Source organism: Rhinatrema bivittatum, chromosome 2, assembly GCF_901001135.1.
Source record: "Rhinatrema bivittatum chromosome 2, aRhiBiv1.1, whole genome shotgun sequence".
NCBI lineage: Eukaryota > Metazoa > Chordata > Amphibia > Gymnophiona > Rhinatrematidae > Rhinatrema > Rhinatrema bivittatum.
In genome coordinates this window covers 38,429,363-38,444,549 of record NC_042616.1, presented here as the reverse complement: position 1 = coordinate 38,444,549, position 15,187 = coordinate 38,429,363, and the positions used below count along the sequence as shown (strand labels likewise).

Below are 15,187 nucleotides of genomic sequence, written 5' to 3'. Positions count from 1 at the left end.
CCACCTGTTACTATTGGCTTCCAGTACCCTCCAGCCCTAATTCTCCTCCACCCCACCTCCAATGTAGAGAGCAGCGCTGTATCTGCATCCAAGTGAACATCCAGCTCAATTAGGGGTAGCAACCGCTGCAACAAGCAGGCCACACCCCTGCCCCATACTCTTACCCACCCCTGGTTTATTTTATTTTATTTTTTTGTTGTTGTTGTTTCTTTTTTGGAGATGGCAGCCCTCCATCCTTCCGCTCCGTGAAGGTGGAACACCAACCACTGGCCACTAGCATCCCGCTCCGTGAATGCCTCTGTGGCTACTGCCGCTCCGTGCAGTGTATTGCTGCCTCCTCTTTATTTACGCCCTCTAGACTTGATGGATCCACAGTGTTTATCCCACGCCCCTTTGAAGTCCTTCACAGTTTTAGACTTCACCACTTCCTCCGGAAGGGCATTCCAGGCATCCACCACCCTTTCCGTGAAGAAATACTTCCTGACATTGGTTCTTAGTCTTCCTCCCTGGAGCCTCAGCTCGTGACCTCTGGTTCTGCTGATTTTTTTCTGACGGAAAAGGTTTGTCGTTGTCTTTGGATCATTAAAGTTTTTTAAGTATCTGAAAGTCTGAATCATATCACCCCTGCTCCTCCTTTCCTCCAGGGAGTACATATTTAGATTCTTCAATCTCTCCTCGTATGTCATCCGATGAAGACCCTCCACCTTCCTGGTCACCCTTCTCTGTACTGCTTCCATCTTGTCTTTGTCTCCTTGTAGATACGGTCTCCAGAACTGAACACAGTACTCCAGGTGAGGCCTCAGCAAGGACCTGTACAAGGGGATAATCACTTCCCTTTTCTTACTCGATATTCCTCTCTCTATGCAGCCCAGCATTCTTCTGGCTTTTGCTATCGCCTTGTCGCATTGTTTCGCAGACTTCATATCATTAGACACTATCACCCCAAGGTCTCTCTCCTGCTCCGTGCACATCAGCCTTCCCCCCCCCCCCCCCCAATCGAATACAGTTCATTCGGATTTCCACTCCCCATATGCATGACTCTGCACTTCTTGGCATTGAATCTCAGCTGTCATATCTTCGACCACTCTTCCAGTTTTCTTAAATCCCGTCTCATTCTCTCCACTCCTTCCGGCATGTCCGCTCTGTTGCAGATCTTAGTGTCATCCGCAAAAAGACAAACCTTACCTTCTATCCCGTCCGCAATGTCGCTCACAAAGATATTGAACAGGACCGGTCTCAACACCGATCCTTGCGGTATACCACTTAAAACCGCTCTCTCTTCAGAAAAAGTTCCATTTACCATCACGCATTGTCTTCTGTCCGTCAACCAGTTTGCAATCCAGGTCACCACCTCGGCACTCACTCCTAAGCTTCTCGTTTTATTCACCAGTCTCCTGTGCGGGACCGTATCAAAAGCTTTGCTGAAATCTAAGAAGATGACATCGAGCGCTCTTCCTTGATCCAATTCCTTGGTTACCCAGTCAAAAAAGTCAATCAGATTTGTCTGACAGGATCTTCCCCTGGTGAATCCATGCTGCCTCTGGTCCATCAATTCTCCGGACCATAGATAGTTCACTATTCTTTCTTTCAACAGTGACTCCATTACTTTTCCTACCACCGAAGTGAGGCTAATCGGTCTGTAGTTACCAGCCTCCTCTCTGTTCCCACTCTTGTGAAGCAGGACCACCACCGCTCTTCTCCAATCACTCGGCACCACTCCTGTTCCCAGGGATCTATTGAACAGGTCACGCAGTGGAGCCGCCAGCACATCTCTGAGCTCCCTCAGTATCCTTGGATGAATCCCATTAGGCCCCATGGCTTTGTCCACTTTCAGATTCTTTAGCTCTTCCCATACATTTTCTACTGTAAAAGGATTTTTGTCTGTTCCACTTCCTTCCAGTTTCTTGTTGTGTAGAGATGGTCCTTCTCCAGGGTCTTCCTAAGTGAACACAGAGCTGAAGTATTCGTTTAATATTTCTGCCATTTCTTCGTCTCTCTCCACACATTGATCATTACCACCTTTCAATTTCACAATACCACTTTGGACCTTTCTCTTTTCGCTGATGTATCTGAAAAATGTTTTGCCACCATTTTTTATCTCCTTGGCAATCCTCTCTTCCGCTTGACTTCTTGCCAACTTGATTAATTTCTTTGTCTCCCTCAGTTGATACGAATATTCTTCTTTATGCTCCTCCCTTTGGGATCTTTTATATTTCTTGAATGCTGTTCTTTTGGCCTTTATTTTGTCAGCCACTTCCTTTGAGAACCAGATAGGTTTCATTTTTCTTTTGCTTTTCTTTACTTTTCTAACATATAGATCAGTTGCCTTGGTAATTAATCCTTTTAGATTGGTCCACTGTTGATCCACATCTCTCTCGTTCTTCCAGCCTTTTAGTTCTTCCTCTAGGTACTTCCCCATTTCCTCAAAGTCCGTGTTTTTGAACTGTAAAACTCGGGTCTTTGTGGTTCTTTTCCATATTCTTTTAGTGATATTAAACCATACCGTTTGATGATCACTCGTGCTGAGGTGGGCACCCACCTGGACATCAGAGACATTATCTCCATTAGTGAGCACTAAGTCGAGTATAGTTCCTTCTCTCGTGGGTTCCAATACCATTTGTTTGAACAAAGTTACTTGCATGGCATCCACTATCGCTCTACTATTTTTAGATTCTGCAGATGGGATTTTCCAGTCTACATCTGGCATATTAAAGTCACCAACGATCACCACTTCTCCCTTCTTACCTATCTTATGGATGTCTTCAACCAGATCTCTGTCCAGCTCTTCCTTTTGGTTTGGAGGCCTGTAAACCACTCCAATATAAATGGATGCTCCATCATCTGTTTTTAGGTCGACCCATAGTGCTTCTTCATTGCCCCAACTTCCTTGCAGCTCAAATGCTTGGATATTGTTTCTGACATAAAGAGCCACACCACCCCCTTTTTCTATCCACTCTGTCCTTCCTTAACAAGTTGTAGCCTGGTATTGCCGTATCCCAATCATGAGATTCTGTGAACCATGTCTCTGTGATAGCAACGATGTCCAGTTCTGCCTCTGTCATTAGGGCCTGCAGATCTGGGTTTTTATTTCCCAAACTATGAGCATTTGTGGTCATAGCTTTCCAGGTACTCTCTTTAAGGTTATTGCTTTTCCTGGCCTCCTTATGAGACTTTAATTGAGATTTGTTATTCACTTCGCTCTTTCTTTTTGCAGTTGTGCCACTGATGACAGAGTTATCCATCTCAATTAGCTTTTTCTTTTGGTTATGGATCTTGAAATTCTGCATGCATTGGGTTTTTTTTCTCTTTTCTGGTAACACTTCAATGTTTTTCTCTAGAACTTCTTCAGTTATGAATATAGGGAAGGCTTTTTGTTCTTGTTGCACGTGATACAGTGTGTGTCTCTTCATCACACGTCTAATTCTACCAGAGCCCACTGTAATCCTGGTTTTTAATGAATTCCTTAATGACCTGTTTGAGTGGGGGGGTGTACTTGTTGGCTGCCCATCTGTCAAGAATGGGTGACTGTGGGACACATGTGTTATCCTACTTGAGCCTAATGAATCTCTTTTTCTTGACTCCTGGTTTTTCTGTGGTATTGGGGAATTATATTCTGAGTAATGCAATGTGGGTGTAATTCTTGTAATTGAAGCTAATTGAGCTTTAACCTCAGTCAGCTCCTTTTTTAAGGAAGAGAGTTGTGCACAAATTGGGCAAGCTCTAAGTTTCCAGATGCTTTCCCTCAGAATAAAGGCTCCACAGCAGTTACATTGGATAGTCCTCATTTTGGTAAATTTTTTGATTGGTATTTCCTTTACTGTTAATAATTTACTAATTTATCTTGCTGCTAATGTTAAGTTAGGCAGTCTTTATTAGAAATCAAACCCCGGGGGGGGGGGGGGGGGGTAGAGGGGTAGGGTGGCAGGGAGTCAAACAGTTTAACCTGGGACAAGCTGGGTAAAGCAGGGTACCTCATATTATGTGCTTTTTGTAGAAAAAGATTTTATCTGAAGCCTCACATTATAACCACAGAAAATCAATATATGAGGGAAATAATTTACATATACTGAGGGTGGTAAAAGCTTCATTGAAAAGTCAGCTTAAGAGCTCCAGCGAATCCCCACAGAACAGAAATCCTTTACATGTATTGAGTGTAGCAAAATGTTTTAGTCACATATCATACCTCATATTTCACAGAGGATTTAAACTGTTTGCATGTGCCAAAATGTAATAAAAGCTTCATATAGAAGATAAACCTCATTAACCACCAGGGAATCCACACAAGAGTAAAACTGTTTACATGAATTAATTGTGGTAAAAGCTTCACCACTTAATTGTACTTGATCAATATAGGGTTCATTTGTACATTTCTAAGAAATGTTATTATCCAAGAGTGTTGGATGCTATGAAAATACATTCAAGTTGAGGCATGCCATAGTGAGGTGTCCACTATTTATACAATCAGTGGTGTAGCCACAAGTGGGTCTTGGTGGACCTAGCTCGCCCACCCAATCAAGGCTGCCTGGCATCATGGTGGTGTGGTGATCCCACATTCCATGGGTAGAAATGCAGAACCGCAGCTGTGCAGTGATTATTACTGTGGGGTTCTCACATTCTGCAGGCTGAATAAGACCTCGGCAATATGGTAGTGATTTGCCCATGGGGTCCTGTGCCCTAAGGGCTGAAAAAGACCACAGCCACTCTATAAAAATATACCCAGAAGGGTTCCGCCCCCTTGCCAAAAAATATACCCAAAGGCCACAGGACGTGAGGGAGGTAGACTGTGAAAGGGAAGGGAACTTCTCGCTCCCCCGACTTCTTTTCCCTTCTGTTATTTATTTATTAAAATATTTATTTTCCACTGAACTGACAACTGTATTTTAATGTTTATTTTGATGTGATTCACCTAGCACGCTAATATCGCATTTGCCTTCATAAGCCTAATATCCAATTAGCGTGCTAGGTGAATCCTATCAAAATAAACATTAAAATACAATTGTCAGTTCAGTATATTAAAAGAACACAACAACTCATGATAAAAAATAAATCAGACAAAATGTAGCCACTATAGACAACTGCATTTATTAATCTCATGTGCCTTCATAGGCCTCTTGAAAAAGGAAAACCTTCAAATGTTTACGAAAAGTTACATCTTCCATGACACGTAAACTTTCAGGTAAAGCGTTCCATAGTACAGGACCGATGGATGTGAAGGCTCACCATCTAGTCTCTAAAAGACGGGGAGATTTAACAGAAGGAACTACCAGCAATGATTTCTTAGCGGATCGCAAATTTTGGCTGGGGGTATAGAAATCAAGAAGATTCGCAAGATAAGGATGGACCATCACATCCTCAAGCCTTAAAAACTACAATTTTAAATTTAATCTCTGAGGAACCGGTAACCAATGCAACTCTTTGAGCAATGGTGAAATATGCTCCCAATAATGGCCGCTGGGAATAAGATGAACAGTAGAGTTTTGCAATACCTGATTAACTTTAAAGCAATAAACAGATAGGCCTATATATAAAGAGTGGCAATAGTGGAAATTGCGTAAACATGCACAGTGGTACTTGCATCACACGCTGCTGCTGCCCCACCGTCAGCGTTCTGAACCTTTTGGTCCTGGATCCAGCGCAGTGTCCTGCTATCTGCTGGGTCACCCGGCAAGGTTCCCAGCATCCTGCCCCTCCACGATATCTGGCTGCTCTGAATAGGCCTTGCAGTAACTCACCAGTTTTATACATCCTGCAGCCTTGGCTCTTGGTGGGTGGCCTGATGATGTCAACACTGCTGCAACATAAAAGGAAACCCAATCCTGTGGCCCAGTGCCTGAGCAACAGTTTCCTGTATTTCTATACTAGTAGTTGTTCCAATTGCTGTTTCCTGGTTTTGACCCTGCTTGACCTGCCTTGACTTTTGTCTGACCTTGATGTTGCTTCTGCCTGCCGCTTACCCTGACTCTTGATGGAACTCCATCTCTGCTCAAACTCTGCCTGCCTTGACCTTTCTTGCCCAACCACATCTACGTCTTATCTATGGGATGGCTCTTGGATGGTCCAAAAACAACAATTAAACCAAAATCACATCACTGAGGCTCTGCAATAATTCTACAAGTCTAATCCGTGTAGTTTCACAGTGCAGTAATAATAGCTCTATGGGAAAACCTTTTCAAAGCATCCTAACATGGGGAACTGTCAGGAGACATAATTGGCCTTTGAAAGATGGGCCAGGCAGTCCCGCATCTGGAGACCTTACGTTCTCTGGACCTCGCTTGATAGCAGATGTCTGTCTTCACACAGATATGAAGTCGCACAGTTTGGCTGGGGAATCACGACTAGCCAGTTCATAAGAACATAAGAACATAAGAAAATGCCATACTGGGTCAGACCAAGGGTCCATCAAGCCCAGCATCCTGTTTCCAACAGTGGCCAATCCAGGCCATAAGAACCTGGCAAGTACCCAAAAACTAAGTCTATTCCATGTAACCATTGCTAATGGCAGTGGCTATTCTCTAAGTGAACTTAATAGCAGGTAATGGACTTCTCCTCCAAGAACTTATCCAATCCTTTTTTAAACACAGCTATACTAACTGCACGAACCACATTCTCTGGCAACAAATTCCAGAGTTTAATTGTGCGTTGAGTAAAAAAGAACTTTCTCCGATTAGTTTTAAATGTGCCCCATGCTAACTTCATGGAGTGTCCCCTAGTCCTTCTACTATCCGAAAGAGTAAATAACCGATTCACATCTACCCGTTCTAGACCTCTCATGATTTTAAACACCTCTATCATATCCCCCCTCAGTCGTCTCTTCTCCAAGCTGAAAAGTCCTAACCTCTTTAGTCTTTCCTCATAGGGGAGTTGTTCCATTCCCCTTATCATTTTGGTAGCCCTTCTCTGTACCTTCTCCATCGCAATTATATCTTTTTTGAGATGCGGCGACCAGAATTGTACACAGTATTCAAGGTGCGGTCTCACCATGGAGCGATACAGAGGCATTATGACATTTTCCGTTTTATTCATCATTCCTTTTCTAATAATTCCCAATATTCTGTTTGCTTTTTTGACTGCCGCAGCACACTGAACTGACGATTTCAATGTGTTATCCACTATGACACCTAGATCTCTTTCTTGGGTTGTAGCACCTAATATGGAACCCAACATCGTGTAATTATAGCATGGGTTATTTTTCCCTATATGCATCACCTTGCACTTATCCACATTAAATTTCATCTGCCATTTGGATGCCCAATTTTCCAGTCTCACAAGGTCTTCCTGCAATTTATCACAATCTGCTTGTGATTTAACTACTCTGCACAATTTTGTGTCATCTGCAAATTTGATTATCTCACTCGTCGTATTTCTTTCCAGATCATTTATAAATATATTGAACAGTAAGGGTCCCAATACAGATCCCTGTCCGAAAGACCTTGTCAGAATACAGTTATGAATTGTAGTCATCCATAGCTATGACAACAGTACTCCTATCGTCATCACAGTGGGCTGCTGCTGCCTTATTACAGTCTTCCTCTCTCTTCACCTGCCTCTGCCACCCAGTTATAATGGTGACCCCAAGGCCTGCAGGGGTTTCATCAACCAGTCTTGATCCATTTTGAACTCTAGCCAGCCAACATCACATCTGAGCAGGCAAAGGTGGCCTTTATTATCTCTCTGCTGTCCAGTTAGGCACTGGCAGGGGCTTCCTCTTTATGGGATAGAGATGACCCCAATCTTTGTGACCTCCAACTGTTTCTGACCCATTTGAAGAAACTCTTTGATGAGCCCAGTCAAATGTCATCGTCAGCTCCCAGTTTCTCTGGCTGAGGCAGGGTTATATGACCATAGGGCAGTATGCAGTACAGTTCTGCCCCCTACATCAGAACTCTCCTGGAGTGAAGAAGCACAGATAGCTGTATTCTGGCAGTGTCCTTCAGAAAGGGTCAAGGCAAACTGGCTGGTTTCCTGTCAGATCCCCATATTAGGATGCTTTGAAAAGGTTTTCCCATAGAGCAATTATTACTGCACTGTGAAATTACACTGATTAGGCTTGTAGAATTATTGAAGATGGCCAACAGGCCAATCAATATATGCTGGGATGCTACAATGTAGGTCAAAAGTGTGTCAAGTTTAGTCTTAAATTTCATTCCTGCCTTCTGGGCTCAATCTACAAGAAATCACGTGATTTACAAGAATCCCAGCTTCATTAATTTGTATAAGATATAATTATAATGGCATCCTATTCAGAGAATGTTGTGCTAATGTCAACTAATTGGGAACATATTATGAAAACAAACAAACTAGCTCATTGGTATGTAAATTGGATTTAACCTATTGTATAAACAAAGGTCTCTGAGACTGCTACTGAATTGCCTGTCCTGGAGTTTTCCCATATTCCATACTTTATCTAAATGAAAGATCTTTCTCCAGCTTCTGCTATGAAATGTTTATTTTGGTTAAACCACAACACCCACCTTTGTCTGTATCCTCTGAGGGACCATACAGCTAGGGCGAGCCAAGTTATTGAAGGAGGACAACCTTTGCTTATATGTAGAGGCAACGGTCATTATGCTTCCTCGTGTCCAGAGAAAGTGGGAAACTCCCACGCCTAGGGTTGATGGGAGAGTCAACCCAAGACACTACTCATTGTCCTCCCCTATGACAAATTATTCTACCAGTCTGGTTGGACTTTGGAAGTGGGCATTTTTCCTTGAGGCATTTCTGGACTCCAGTGCTGCCAGCAACTTCATTGACACTGCCCTGGTGGACAAGTTCCATATATCTCAGGTGCCATTAAAATAACCCACTTGAATTTCTTTGGAGAATTATTACTGGAGTCATTCACTATACCACTAACCTTATGACATTAAGAGAGGATCGCCTACATGTAGAACACATCATTTTTCGTGCTTTGGTTGCAGTTTACCCAGTACTGCTTGGACTACTTTGGTTGTAGTGACACTGGTCATGGATTTGCAAGATAGAGATATCCTCTCCTGGGGTAATCATTGCTTCCAGTACTGTCTACGTCCAGTGTATCCCCTTAAACAGCTCTGTTCATCAGACCTCCCAGTTTTTCCAGCCTCCTCAGGTCATACACAGCCTTTGCAGATGTTTTCAGCAAGAAAAATGCTGAAGTCCTCTCACTTCATTGTCCATACAGTTGCACCATATATTTAGTGCCTGGTAAAATACCACCCCAAGGCAGATTATACTCTCTATCCATCCCTGAGATGGAGGTGATGTCCAAATACATCTGGGCGAGCCTTGAGAGGGGCTTCATCAAATTCTCCACTCCTGTTTCTTCTTTCTTGGCAAAAAGGAAGAGTCCCTGCACCCATGCATCGACTACTGAGGTTTGAATGCCATCCCATAAAAAACAAATACCCCCTTGATATTGGAACTGTTTGATCAGTTGCAAGGAGCTTCCATTTTCACCGATTTAGATCATCACAGGGCATTTAACCTTATCTGCGTGTGGGAGGACGATGAATGGAAAACCACCTTTAGCACTCGAGATGGTCAGTATGAGTACCTTGTGATGCCATTCAGCCTGTGCAATATCTCCATGGTCTTTCAGGAACTTGCTGTACATGTATGTAATAATCTATTTAGATGACATTCTGATCTTCTCGTCCAATCTCCAGTCACACCGTTCTCACATCCAGACGGTACTCCAGCAGTTAATAAACCACTCCTTATACACCAAGTTGGAGAAGTGCACGTTCAAGTAGGCGGAGCTTCCATTTCTCGAATAGATCATATCAGCACAAGGCCTTTGGATGGATCCCTCCAAGTTGTCAGCCATTATGGATTGGCCTCATCCTGTGGGCCTGAAGGTGATCCAGTGTTTCTAGGATTTGCTAACTATTACAGATAGATAAAAACTATCGTTACTCCACTATTATTGCTCCTATCACTGCCCTTACTAAAAGGGGAGCTAATTCCAAGGATTGGCCACCTGAATCCAACCAAGCTTTTGCCTTCTTGAAATCTGCCTTCCTCTGCACACCTGTGTTGCAAAGGCCATCATGGCCTGCTGTAAGATAAACCTAAACCTCAGTATAGCGTGGATTGTGTAATATAAAGCTTTTAATAGCTGCCCACATTTTTAGATAATAAATTGTCTTGAATGTTATAAAATATAGTAAACCCATAAAAATGTTGCAAACTGCATTCCTTTTGATATCCAGCATGGGAGCAGACATAACTTGCTAAGTTTCTGTTCAGGACTACTGCAGAAAACTCATTTAAAGGTGAATTTTGAAAGCCCAGTGCCCTCCAAAATTGGGATATGTGTGTACGTGTAGGGCTTACATGCACTCGACATATTATAAAAGCTGCCTACGTGCGCGTGTATCTCCCGCTCTGCGCACATCTCGGAATTGAAAAGGGGCGTAGTGTGGGCATTCTGGTGCAGAGCTAAGAGGTGTGCACGTAAATACTTATGGGCCTGGTTTAGTGCCGTGTAACTTTGCTTGTGCTGTGGAGGACGTGGAAGTGTAAAAAACAAACAAACAAAAAAGCCAGTCCTGAGGGGTTTAAAGGGTCTCGGGTAACTGGAGGGAGAGTGCAGGATATTAAACCAGGGAGTTTGGAGGACCTAGCTGTACACTGGGCAAACTGGTGGACGAACTTATGAAACTGGTCTTGGCCCGGACTGTGCCTGTTATAAAATTCCCTGACTTATGCAGCTGAAAACCCAATTTGTGCGATTGGGCACATGTACTTGTAAAATTAGGTGCACATATACATGCGCTAAGGCAATTTTATAACGTACGTTCATTTGTGCGTGTACATTATAAAATCACCATGTCCCTGGGCGCTTGCTGACGTGCATGCATCAGTGTGTGCCTGCACGTCCCTTTGAAAGCTACTGTCCCTCTAATTAAGATCTTGCTAAAGTTTAGGAAACACAATGAGGAAAGCACTAACAGGCCAATGCAATATCGTGTGCTGGCCACAGCGCATGGTCAACGCGCGATTGGACACACATCCATAACCCCCGATGCAACACGAGCGTTACTTACATGTCCAATCGAGAGTGTAAGTAATAGCGCTCATCACGTGTAAATTCATGTTGAGGCTATTACCTGTTTCCCCCGACGCCAAAACAAAGTGTGCCTGATGTGCACATTTTAACCTGCAAAAATCAACGCCTGCCCCGGAGCATCAGATGCAGCTGGGACTTAAGCTGTTTTCCAGACTAGCTCTGTGTTGTCATGGGCGTACAATAAATGTGTTTCCTGATTTCTCACCGGCCACTGTGGCTCTGTGTAAATAATTTCTTGAATGGTGCCCTTTGGCACTTTCTGTTGGGGGCATCAATGTCTGTTACATTTCCTTCTAAATGTATGTTTAAGCTTGCAGGTAATAAATATACTTTTGTGACCCAGGTTAATTAAATTCTTTCTGTGAGGGAAACCTCTGGTGAGTATATCTGGGATACCCCATGTAAGGTTGGATGATCGGCCATCTGGAAGCAATCGAGAATGCAGTTAAGCTTTCTGTAGTGGTGATTGATAACTGTTATGTTTTGATTTTCATTCTTTTTCTTTTACTTTATATGCTCTTCCCTTCTGTCTGTGAGCTTGATTATAAGACAGCCCTGTACTGAATTGTTCATTAGGGTTGTGTGATTTGTGTCTGTTAAGGGGATATGCCTTGGATTCTAAATTATTTTCATTGTTTTCTATTTTTCTATTTTAATAAAATTAAAATTGAAAAAAAGTAAATACCTGCTGCCCCTGTCCTCGTCCATGCTTCCACGGGAATAGTGGTCTGCTTGGAGACTGAACACACCAGCACATCTACCTTTGAAAAACATAAGCACTCTCTTACCATTTGATCCAGAGGGTACAGGCCTTTCAAAACCCAACCCCCCTTTGAAATTAGCCACTGGGGCGTCCCACTGAAGATCAATCAATTCCTGAATGGCCTCCATCATGGGGAAAAAACCAAGAGGCTTTACGCAAGGAAACCAAAATGGGATTTTTCTTCAGTTCAGACACGGAATCTGCCCCAGGAACCCAGAGCATTTTCAAGGTTTGGGAGGTCAGGGCTGGCAGTTCATCTCTATGAAAGAACCATAGCATAGTTCCATATGGTTCTAATCCTGGAGGAATTTCACTGCTCCAGAGAGTCAGGATCGGTGTCATCATCCGTGTCATCCGGATCTCTACCAGGAGGTCCCGCTGCCACTCTAGGAGTACGCTGGCGCTTAACAGTAGGTCCAGGCATGTTTTCTACCTGTACCTGTGCTCTGGGAGCATTGGGCAGGGTTGAGGACTGCGCCTGAAGAAAGGATTGCACCTACTGGAAAAATTCTACCCAAGAAAAAGTAGAAGTATCCAAACCAAGGGGCACCTGAGGCGTACTCACTGAGCTACCGTCCCCTGCCGAGGAACTAGTTAGGAGAGTTCCAAATTCAGGCACCCCACCGGAGTCGTCATTACCCAGACCTGCATCCGGCTGGGAAGAACCAGGCTTGGTGAAATCAGAGGAAGATAATTCTTCCTGAGCCTCCAAATAACGCTGGCACAAGTTAGCGGGTACTCCTGGCTGAGATGCTCTAATATGACAGGCAGTGCAAAGGGAAAGGCTCTTAGGCTTCTTAGGTATGGGGCTATAATGGACGATACTGCGTTGAGGCATGCCACTAGCTGTCTTTATATATATATATATATATATATATATCCAACAATTCTAGGCATCCAACGTAGGCGTCCAAAAACTTGATGCACAACCTGGATGCATAGCTATACACACACGCTGAACCGACAATCCTACTCCCATAGCAACCTAAAACTTAACTAGGAACTGATCAAAATTGAGATGAAGGCAGCAGTCCAGCAGCAAGAGGGGGCCTCCCAGTCTTTTGCATCGAGTGTCACATGTATGATTTTTTACCCACCGGTGAGAAGTTGTACATGTGCATGCGATGCAAAGAGCTCCTGGCTCTCAGAGAACGAGTCCGATCTCTGGAAGCTAGAATGACAGACCTGGAGAAGCTGAGGCAGACAGAGAGGTATATAGATGAGACCTTCAGGGACATAGTAGTCAAGTCCCAACTTCAGACTGGCAGCCCTGGTGCTGCCTTGGAGGAAGAAGGTCTCATAATGGGAGAGCACCAACCAGGTGCAGCAGGAAAGGATCCTGTAGCAAGGACCTGCTCTCCAGGTGATGCATTGTCCTTTCACACTGAGGATATCTCCCCAAGGCCTACTGCCCAGGAGGGAAGGGTTAGGTCAGCCGTCATAGTTGGTGATTCGATTATTAGGAATGTAGATAGCTGGGTGGCTGGTGGACGTGAGGATCGCCTGGTAACATGCCTACCTGGTGCGAAGGTGGCGGACCTCACGCGTCACCTAGATAGGATTTTAGACAGTGCTGGGGAGGAGCCGGTTGGCGTGGTACATGTGGGCACCAACGACAGGAAAATGTGGGAGGGAGGTTCTGGAAGCCAAATTTAGGGTCTTAGGTAGAAAGCTTAAATCCAGAACCTCCAGGGTAGCATTCTCTGAAATGCTCCCTGTTCCACTCGCAGGTCACCAGAGGCAGGCAGAGCTCCGGAGTCTCAATGCGTGGATGAGACGATGGTGCAAGGAAGAGGGATTCAGTTTTGTTAGGAACTGGGGAACCTTTTGGGGAAGGGGGAGTCTCTTCCGAAGGGATGGGCTCCACCTTAACCAGGGTGGAATCAGACTGCTGGCGCTAACCTTTAAAAAGGAGAGAGAACAGCTTTTAAATTAGAACAAAGGGGAAAGCCGACAGTCGCTCAGCAGCGCATGGTTCGGAGAGAGGTATCTTCAAAGGATACTAATGATGCATTAGAATTAGGGCATCCTGACAGTGAGGTTCCAATAATTAGAAAAGTAGTCCAAGTGCCTGTAACTAAAAACTCACCTGAGCTAAAAAATTCTAACATCCCTATCAATTAAAAAGCAGAATGAAAATACAAACAAAAAACAAACTTTGAAATGTTTGTAAGCTAATGCCAGAAGTCTAAGAAGTAAGATGGGAGAATTAGAATGTATAGCAGTGAATGATGAAATAGACTTAACTGGCATCTCAGAGACATGGTGGAAAGAGGATAACCAATGGGACAGTGCTATACCGGGGTACAAATTATATCGCAATGACAGACAGGAGCACTCGGGAGGAGGTGTGGTGCTTTATGTCCGGGATGGAATAGAGTCCAACAGGATAAGCATCCTGCATGAGACTAAATACAAAATTGAATCTTTATGGGAAAAAATCCCTTGTGTGTCGGGGAAGACTATAGTGATAGGGGTATACTACAGTCCACCTGGTCAAGATGCTGAGACGGACAGTGAAATGCTAAGATAAATTAGGGAAGCTAACCAAATTGGTAGTGCAGTAATAATGGGAGACTTCAATTACCCCAATATAGACTGGGTAAATGTATCATCGGGTCATGCTAGTGAGATAACGTTCCTGGATGGAATAAATAATAGCTTTATGGAGCAATTGGTTCAGGAACCGACGAGAGAGGGAGCAATTTTAGATCTAATTCTCAGTGGAGCACAGGACTTGGTGAGAGAGGTAACGATGGTGGGGCCGCTTGGCAATAGTGATCATAATATGATCAAATTTGATTTAGTGACTAGAAGAGGAACAGTGTGCAAATCCAAGGCTCTCGTGCTAAACTTTCAAAAGGGAAACTTTGATAAAATGAGAAAAATTGTTAGAAAAAAACTGAAAGGAGCAGCTACAAAAGTAAAAAATGTCCAAGAGGTGTGGTCATTGTTAAAAAATACCATTCTAGAAGCACAGTGCAGACGTATTCCACACATTAAGAAAGGTGGAAAGAAGGCAAAACGATTACCGGCGTGGTTAAAAGGGGAGGTGAAAGAAGCTATTTTAGCCAAAAGATCTTCATTCAAAAATTGGAAGAAGGATCCAACAGAAGAAAATAGGATAAAGCATAAACGTTGGCAAGTTAAATGTAACAGCGAAAAAAATAAGGGATATAACTAGTGTACAATGAACACAACACAAATTCAACTAGTTAATATTATGGTTAAAGGCACCTATGTGAGTCATAAATTCTCGGGGTTACTATCTCTAATAAAATTCTAATTTTATTTAAATCTATATTAAAATTATTTTGTTTTATTCATAAAGTATATCACAAATTTGATCAATATTTTTATAAGGAGAGGAATAG

The 15,187-nt window shown here is 43.4% G+C and overlaps 1 protein-coding gene across 2 annotated transcripts in view; it reads left to right on the top strand.

Annotated features, from left to right (window-relative positions):
• LOC115083857 (zinc finger protein 271-like) overlaps positions 1-15,187 on the top strand; it is a 634,158-nt gene that overhangs the window by 553,987 nt on the left and 64,984 nt on the right. The gene's annotated exons all lie outside the window — the stretch shown is intronic.